Here is a 10,326-nt window from a genome sequence, read left to right as displayed (position 1 = left end):
AGAAAGAAAGAAAGAAAGAAAGAAAGAAAGAAAGAAAGAAAGAAAGAGATTCTCTTTCGTGATTGGGTTGAAATGATTTTTGTACTTAGAGCAAATAATATCAAGTTCTTTGTAAGGTAAAGAAAATTGTCTCTGAGACTCTAGGAGAATAACTGAGGTAAGTAAAGCAAAGAATAATTTGAGACCAGCACATAAGGTTTAAGGAAAATGGAAAGAATATGTTGTTTTCAAAATAAATCTCTAATTTCACACAAAAATAATCAATCATTCAGAGATTTCAGTTATTCGTATAGACTACTATGAGAATTCTTAAAATTTAGGTGGGGGGGAACCCCTAATCAACAAATACTGATCCCCTTGCTAACCTCATCTCCCACCATTCTTTCTCTCATTCTCTAGTCAGCAGCTATAACCTCCCAATGTCCCTCAGGAAGGCCAAGGTCGAACCCCTCAGGGCATTTCTACAAGGGATTGTCTTTCCAACTCTTGAAATGGGGCATACCTTTGTCTTTTAATCTCTGCTCATTTGTCCTTCCCAAGAGGTCTTTTTCTGACAATCCTATCTTCTGCCTCAGTTTATGCTATACCCCTACACTGCCCTTTGATTTTCTTCTGAGCACTTATTTTACTTCCTTGTTTACATAGACGTCTCCTTTACCAGTGTGCACGTGCTAGGAAGGCAGAACTCTGGCTTTCTTTTTCATTGCTGTATTTCTGTCACTAGAGCAATTGCCTGCTTCACTGCATTCAATAATATTTTAATATTTGTAGTTGTTAGTAAGGAAGAAAAAACCAAACAGGTAGATTCAATGGTCCACATATAATACTAAAATTCAGACAAGTAGAGAGATGTCATGTCTGTGATGAGCACCGGGTGTTATATGCAACTGATAAATTATTGAACACTACATCTGAAACTAATGATGTACTATGTGTTGGCTAATTGAATTTAAAGTAAAAAAAAGTTAGATTGTACAGGCATTCTAACACCCATAAATTATAGGGTTTATTTTGTCAGCTGGAGTGTTAAGATGTTTAAGATCCTGCCTTATGTATTGGAGAGTTTATTAACATAATTATTATATATACAAAACAATAAATTTTCTAACTTAAAAATAAATAAGTAAATAAATAAACAAATCATGTGTTCCCCAGCTGATTGGTATAAAATAAAGATGAATAAAATCCAGTGCTGTCAAGGAGGTTAAAAATGTACCCTATAACACCTTGTGGAACTCTAAATTGGTGCAACCTTTGGAGGGAGAGACTTGGCAGTGTCTAACAAATTTTTATTTAATTAATTTATTTATTTATTTTAAGATTTTATTTATTAATTTGGCAGAGAGAGAGCACAAGCAGGCAGAGCAGGCAGAGGGAGAGGGGGGAAGCATGCCCCCCGTGGAGCAGGGAGCCGGATATGGGTTTGATCCCAGGACCCTGGGATCATGACCTGAGCTGAAGGCACTTAACTGACTGAGCCACCCGGGCACCCCTCTAACAAATTTTTAATGTGCACATTTTTCACCTATGTATTTCTCTTCCCATCTATTGTCTTATTACTATAAACCAATAATAAGTTGTACATGGATGTTTACAGAAGATTATATGTAAAGGAAAAACTTTGCCAAGTTTTCAAATGTACATCAATGGTTAAATAAGTTGTAATACATAGAAATAAATATTAAGTAGGTGTTTAAAAAGGATGAGGAAAATCTAAGTGGACTGGCATAAGATAATATCTGTGATAGACTGTTAGCTATTTTAAATGAGGTATAGAACCATATGTCCATTGATTCATAGAAATAGATTTGTAAGGATACTCACCAAATTGTCAACTACTTTTACTTCTAAGTAAGTAGCAGCACTGTGGCAAGGGGATGGCAATGAGGGGGAAATTTTCACATTTTATGTACTGTCAATAAATAGTTCATTGTTTTTAAAAAATTATTATAATTTGTTTTTAATAAAAACATGCTGGCTTTCCAAAAATATCCCTATCTTGGGTTTCTTGAGAAACCTAGCCTAACCTGTTGTCAGATGATCTTGTCAGAAAATAATTGCCAGATTAGAAGCTTCATGAGTACAGAAAACATATGTGTTTGGGGCTCTATCTGCCTGTTTGAAAATCTGACACATAGAATGCACTCAGTATAATACATCGAAAGAATGACAAAAATGTCAGGGAATAATTTAGCTGCTGTAATTTATAAATTAGCCAACAGTATAGACTTTTTAAACAGGAATATTCCTCAAATTTGAAGTTACCAAAAATTTAAATTTTTTTTAAAAGTTAGAATTCTTCATGTTTTTTAAAATTCTCTAAATTTAAAGCATACTGGTTAAAGTATCATGAACAGGCTTTGCCTTCAATCATTTTGGTAGAATTCTAAGAATTGAGACAAGGGTGTTTTGTTTGGTTTTGTTTATTTTTTACTGTATTGTCAGCCAATCAAGTTGTGTTGCTTTTCATTTTGTTATTGTGGTAAAATATACATAACATGAAACTGACCAACTTACCATTTTTAAGTGTACAGTTCAGTGGCATTAAGTATATCTTCATTATTGTGCCACCATCACTACCCTATATCTCCAAATGCTTTTCATTTTGCAAAACTAAAACTCTCTACCCATTAAATAATAACTCTCCATTCCCACCTCCATTCTACTTTGTATCTCTAGCTCTATTCTAGATACTTTATATAAGTAAATCACGCAGTATGTCCTTTTGTGACTAGCTTATTTCACTGAGCAGAATGTCTTCAAGTTTCATCCAGGTTGTTGTATATGTTAGAATTCCTTTCCCTTTTAAGGCTGTATAATATTCCATCATATGAATGCATCACATTTTGTTTATCTATTCATCTGTCAAAGGACATTTGGGTCTTCCACATTCTGGCTATTGCAAATAATGCTGCTATAGACATGGGCATACAAATATCTCTTCGAATCCCCGCTTTCAGTTATTTTGGATATATATTCAGAAGTGGAATCACTGGATCATATGGCAATTCTATTTTTTAATTTTTTGAGAAACTGCCATACCGTTCTCCATAGCAGCTGCACCATTTTACACTCCCACCAACAGTGCACAAGAATTCGAATTTCTCCATGTCCTCCCTAACACTGGTTATTTTCTGGGTTTTTGATAGTAACCATCCTAATGGGTGTGAGGTGTTATGTTGCTGCTTGCTTTCTGAAATAGCAAAAACTGGGAAAACCTAAACCTCAATGAACAACACAAAGAGATTATGCTATTTTTACTCTAAGACATTTTTTTTTTTAATTTTAACAACTCTGAAATCAGGATTCATATTACAACTGATGTCATCTTATAGTTATATTTAATAGCACTATTTAACATCTCAATGGCATTTAAAACAATGGTGGTTTTTTTTTTTTTAAGATTTTATTTATTTATTTGAGAGAGGGAATAAGAGAGAGCACATGAGAGGGGGGAGGGTCAGAGGGAGAAGCAGACTCCCTGCCGAGCAGGGAGCCCGATGCGGGACTCAATCCAGGGACTCCAGGATCATGACCTGAGCCGAAGGCAGTCGCTTAACCAACTGAACCACCCAGGCGCCCAAAACAATGGTGTTTTAAAATTAATACTGTTTTAGATTCAGTGAAATATGGAACATCCAAAATTTTAAACCACAAAGGATTAGATAAAGTATCTGAATTATATAGCAATAAAGATTAGTTGTAACAATCAACTTAAATGTACCCAAGAGAAAAAGTAACCAGGTAACAAGAAAAGGAATAATTATCATGAATTTTAAAAAAATATTTAAAGTAGTGAGGATACAGGTTAATTCCAGATCCTACTAGATCCTAAGCTGTGTAACTTTTGGCAAGTTACTTAACTGCTCTGTGGTGCAACTTCTATACCTACAAAATGGAAATAACAATATTTCTATGATATTATACCTACAGGCTTATATCCTATTTGTTAGAACTTAGCAAATGGCAACAGGGATAGAGGATAATTTTTTTTTGAGAGGATGATTTCTATTTATCCCCCTAAGGTAAAATCAGAGCTTCTATCATTAAAGAAAGGAAAAAGTAATAGGAAATAATTTTCAGTCTTTATCAAAGGTGCTTAAGTTATTCCAGTAAATACCCAGTAATAGTTCACTATTTTTCTGAACTAACACCCTATTTTTAGATTTTTTTCATGCATTAAATCTTTATATTAAAGATATTTCTGAGGTACAGGGCAGCTGAGTGGTTCAGTCGGTTAAATGTCCAACTCTTGATTTCGCTTCAGGTCATGATCTCAGGGTCCAGAGATGGAGCCCTGCATCAGACTTCATGCTCAGCATGACATCTGCTTGAGATTCTCTCCCTCTCCCTCTGGCCCTCCCTTAACTCCCACACAATCTCTAAATAAATAAATAAATAAAATTTAAAAAAAAAGAGATATTTATGAGGTACAATAATGACTGAGAGCAATATAGAAATATATAAGTAAAAACAAGCAAAATTTTTTTTCTGAAAAGATTTAAATTGCTAAAGATACATTTGCAAAGCCTCTCTCCAAATGCTTAAAAATATGACTATATAAAATGGTATATATAATCAAATTCCATTTTAACTCAATTTTCCTTTGTTATGAACCAAAACAATTTTGACCAGTATGACATGTTAATGTGTAATCCTGCATGACACTATATGTTCAGACAGTGATTATGATTTACTGCATTACTGTTTTGCAGATTTTATAAATGAGGTATATATGTTTAGGCCCATGGTATCTGTCCTAGATAATAGTAGATTTTGGAAAATTCTACCAAAGCATGTGCCAGGAACTACAAGGGACTGGAAGATAGGAAGGAAATAGCCTCTAATGTGTCTCCCCTGGGTGGGCTGTGGTGAGAAACAGATAGATTGAACACCTGTCTCATGGAAGATAGCAGCATGGAAGAAAGTCCTCAGCATGACATGGTCACCAGTCTGCAACTAATTCAGTGCACTTAAGTCTATGTTGAGCCACTTCTATCCTCAGTGCCCTTTCCCCTTTTTAAAGATTACATAGAAGCAGGATAAAACAGGAACTAACTAACCTCAATTAACATTTTAAAATTCTGAAAGATCTTCTATACCTTTAAGATTAGAGTGCTTAAGAAAAATTGTAAAAAGTGAAGTAACACACTAATTCAATATGGTATGAATTTAAAATACCAAAGTTTAAAGTGGAATATACCAAACTTCAGAAGACATAATAAAATGCTAATGCCAAAATCAAAATGAATAACCGAGTTGCCCTGAAGTGTAATTTCAAAGACTAGCTATAGGAGAAGCACTTCTAGAATAATGGAGTAAGGACTTCCAAAAATTAGCTCCTTCGTATAATGACAATAATTGTCAAAATCAACTTCTTCAGAACTCTGAATATTAAGCAAAGGCTTTCAATGATTCAAGAAAAACAGTTGAATCCTGATAAGAACATCAACATTTGTGGGTAACTTAGTTTTTGCCTTATTCCTATTCCTTTCTCACCACCGTTGTGGCAGCCTTGACAACTGGCAGCCTCAAAATAATGGTAACTGTGAAAACCAAATGCCATGATTTAAAAGGGGGCAAAAGACCTGAACAGACACCTCATTAAAGAAGACATGCAGATGGAAAATAAACATTTAAAGACATGATCAATGTTATATGTCATTAAGAATTACAAATTAAAACAATGAGATACTAACCCCCACCTACTAGAATGGCAAAAATCCAAAATCCTGACAAACCAAATGCTGGTAGAGCAACAGGAACTCTCTCATTCATTGTTGGTGTGAATGCAAAATGATACAGCTGCTTTGGAAGACAATTTGGCAGTTTCTTACAAAATTAAACATACTCTTACCATATGATTCAGCAATCATGCTCCTTCGTATTGACCCAAAGGAGCAGAAAACACATCCACACAGAAACCTGTGCATGAATGTTTATAGCAGCTTTATTCTTAATTGTTAAAACTTGGAAGCAACCAAAATGGCCTTTTATTAAATGAATTAATGAATCCAGACATCCAGACAATGGAATATTTTTCAGCACTAAAATGCAACACGCGGGGAAGGCGCCTGGGTGGCTCAGCCGTTAAGTGTCTGCCTTCGGCTCAGGTCATGGTCCCAGGGTCCTGGGATCGAGCCCCGCATCGGGCTCCCTGCTCCGCGGGAAGCCTGCTTCTCCCTCTCCCACTCCCCCTGCTTGTGTTCCCTCTCTCGCTGTGTCTCTCTCTGTCAAATAAATAAAATCTTTAAAATAAATAAATAAATAAATAAAATAAAATGCAACACACGGGGCGCCTGGGTAGCTCAGTCGTTAAGCGTCAGCCTTCGTCTCAGGCCCCGCATCGGCCTCCCTGCTTGGCGGAGGCCTGCTTCTCCCTCTCCCACTCCCCCTGCTTGTGTTCCCTCTCTCGCTGTGTCTCTTTCTGTCAAATAAATAAATATAATCTTTAAAAAATAAAATAAAATAAAATGCAACACTCAATCAAACCATGAAAACACATGGAGGAAACTTAAATGCGTATTAATGAAAGAAGCCACCCTGAAAAGAATGCATAGTATATGATTCCAGAAAGATGACATTCTGTAAAAGACAAAACTATGAAGAAAGGAAAAAGATCTGGTTGCTAGGAGTCAGGGGGAAGGAGGGATGACTAGGTGGAGCATGGAGGATTTTTAGGACCATGAAACAAGTCTGTATGATACTTAATGGTGGATACATGTCATTATACATAAAATATATACAAGAGTGAACCCTAATGTAAACTGTGGACTTTGAGTAATAATGATGTGTCAATGTATGTTCATGGATTATAGCAAGAGTACGTGTCTGGTGCAGGATGCTGATAGTGGTGGAGGCTGTGTAGAGCAGGGGATACATGAAAACTCTCTGTACTTTCTGTTCATCTTTTCTGTGAACCTAAAAGTGCCCTAAAAAAAAATAAAATCTATTTTTTTTAAAAAGAAATTAAATACTGATTCTTGCTACAACATGTATGAACTTTGAAAACGTTATGCTAAGTGAAAAAGTCAGTTACAAAAGACCATATATTGTATAATTCCATTTTCTTGAAATGTCCCCAAATGGCAAATCCATTGAGACATAAGGCAGATTAGTGGTTGCCATGGCCTGAAGGTTAAGGGTAATGGATAGTTAGTGCTAATGGCTATAGATCTGGGGGGATGGAAGGGTGATGAGAATGTCCTAAAATTAAATAGTGTTGATGATTGCACAACTCTGTGAGTATACTAAAGAGCAATGACTTGTAAGGATTAATGGGTGAATTTTATAGAATGTGAATTATATCTCAGTAAAGTTGTTATTTAAAAAGACCAGCTCTAAAAATACTTTGAACAAGATAGTTTTATCATAGTAAGCATATATCCTTAACCATAAGTCGATGAGTAATCGTGACACTTGGGTAACTTTGAATCCACTGGCTCCACAATTTACTTTCTTTGTTCCTACAGACAGTCACTTAAGCTTATTAAGTTAAGTGTTTCCTCATCAGTAAATGGAGATAATCCTCAAAGCATAGCTGAAACAACTTATTATAATATCACAGAAAAAGCACCTGGCATGAGTTTTCTCACTGTTGGAGGATAAAATTACAAATGAATAAAAGGGGAAGGCTGAAACAAATCCTGTGGTACTACACTGGAGTCAGAGATATCAGTATGAACTCATGTTTATTTTCATATGTTTGAAGATAGATACAGGAGTAATTATAGATATCTGTGTATACATGATTTAATATACATACAGATATTTCCTAGCTCTGTGAGCAGAGAAGACCTAGAAGCAGTAATACTCCTGTAGCCATCAGATGCCTAAAGTCCTGATCTGAGTTTCTAAATACCATTCCCCAATAAAAGGAACTGATCGACGTTCTACAAATTCTTGACCAGTACTCTTCAAAAGAGCCAAAATAACAAAGAACAAGGGAAGACCGAGAAATTGTCATTTATTGAAGAAGACCATAGCAACTTGATGACTAAATATAATGTGTGGTATCCTGGTTCAGATCCTAGAATGGAAAAGGTCATTATTGGGAACACTGATGCAACCAGGATATAGTCTACAGTTTAGATAACAGTGTACAATGTTAATTCTTAGTTTCAGTAAATGTGCCATAGTTATATAAAATGTTAGCTTTAGGGGAAGCTGGATGAACTGTATTCAGGAGTTCTGTGTACTATCTGCACAACTCTTCTGTAAATCTATAATCATTTTAATTTAAAAAGTTATAAAACAAAACAAAGTTCTTGCCTGCTTAACATGTTCAATAAATTATCCTCAATATTATATCCTCAAGTTAGCTATCACCAGAGTCTTCTATAAAGGTGATCCCTCCTGAATTGATTAACAACTTCCTACCCAGCCTCAAATATCCCTTTGGTTATAATGGGAAGGCTCTAAGGAATCACATCAATAAATGTGACGCTTCATACCACATGCCTCCTATGCTCTCCCCTGTCATAATTGATTGGACTAGGAATGGACACTTGACCCAAACGAAGCCAATGAGCCCCTTCCTCTAGGGATATGGGATTCCAGGTACATCTGTCTGATCTCTTGAGTGGAAGAAATCTACTTACAAGCACTTAGAAGTTATTTTCTAATATCTGGTCTGGGAAGCAGGAAAGCCACTTGTTACAGACTGAATGTTCATATTCCCCCAATATTCATATGTTAAAATTCTAACCCTGAATGTGATAATATTAAGTGGTGGGCCTTTGGAAGGTGATAAGGTCATGATGGTGGAGCCCTCATGAATGGGATTAGTGATCTAATAAAAGGACCCCAGATAACTCTCTTGCTCTCTATCTGCCATGTGAGGATACAATGAGAAGTCAGCAGTCTATAAACCGAAGAGAGTTCTCACCAGAACCTGACCATGCGGTCACACTGATCTTGCAACTCTAGCCTCCAGAACTGTGAAAAATAAATTTCTGTTGTTTATAAGCTACCCAATCTATATTTGTTGTAACAGCCCAAATGAGCAAAGGCACCATTCTAAAGCAAGAGAGCAGAATGAACAAGATATGCTTGAGAAGCAAAACTGATAATTAGGAACTGAGAGGATTGCCTGGGTCACTGTGCAGTGGCACACTTAAGTCCTCACTGATTCCCAAAGCCTATCTGCTCCTCTCGCCCTTAGATTCCATGAAATACCCAGTCACCCTATTTCTCTTTGCACTTAAACTGGCTAGATTTGGCTTCTGTTACTATAACTTGAAAAGTGCTAGTTAATACAACTACTTTGTAGGAAATGTCATGCATTTAGACTTATATTTTCTGCTTTTGCTTTTTAATACTCAAGGTCAGTAGCTTCTTAGTCATAGTTCATATAAACTATCTGATTAAATTACCCATATCCTTACACATATACCTCATCTTTTCAATTCTGGCCATTTATTTACTCTGCGCTTGCTCACTGAAATACCTTTAATCTATTTCATCATGTTCAAATTCCACCCATACTGCCAGGTTTGGTTTAAATGCCTTCTCTTCCATATAACCTTCCCTGCCACCCACCTAAAAAAAAGATAAAATATGTATATATCTGCCATGTTTCCTTATCTACATCTTTTTTTATTCCTTTCTATCTTTGTGTAGTCATTTATTTATTCTCATCATCTTCCCTCTTAGATATGAAGCCACTTGAGATCAGCTTCCTGTTCTTGTGTAAGTACCATTTCAGGGAGTATTTATACAATAATATAAATACATAAGTTAATTGAAGCTACTTAAGAAAGATAGAAATGCAAGATATTATTGACACCTGGCTGTATTATTTTACTGTACTTAGTGAGAAAATTATTTCTAAGAAGTAAGGCTATCTTGGGATGCCTGTGTGGCTCCGTCAGTTAAGCGTATGCCTTTGGTTCAGATTATGATCCCAGGGTCCTGGGACTAAGTCCCGCGTCGGGCTCCTTGCTCAGCTGGGAGCCGGCTTCTCCCTCTGCCTGCCACTTCCCCTGCTTGTGCTCTCTCTCTCTCTGACAAATAAATAAAATCTTTTAAAAAAAATTTCAAAAAAAAAAGAAGTAAAGCTATCTTATACATACTTCTAAAAGAAACGATTGGAGAGTATCTTCATCACTTAGGGTCAGGCAAAGATGTCTTAAACAGATAACAAAAGAACACTAGTAAAGGAAAAGTGGATACATTACTATTATATTAAAATTAAGGATTGGGCGCCTGGGTGGCTCAGTCGTTAAGCCGCTGCCTTCAGCTCAGGTCATGATCCCAGAGTCCTGGGATCGAGTCCCACATCAGGCTCCCTGCTCAGTGGGAAGCCTGCTTCTCCCTCTCCCACTC

The sequence above is a fragment of the Mirounga leonina genome, unplaced genomic scaffold (genome assembly GCF_011800145.1).
Source record: "Mirounga leonina isolate KUSES-001 unplaced genomic scaffold, KU_Mleo_1.0 Mir_151, whole genome shotgun sequence".
In the NCBI taxonomy this organism is placed as follows: Eukaryota; Metazoa; Chordata; class Mammalia; order Carnivora; family Phocidae; genus Mirounga; species Mirounga leonina.
The sequence above is the reverse complement of the archived record's forward strand: the minus strand, read 5'-3'. Positions refer to the sequence as shown.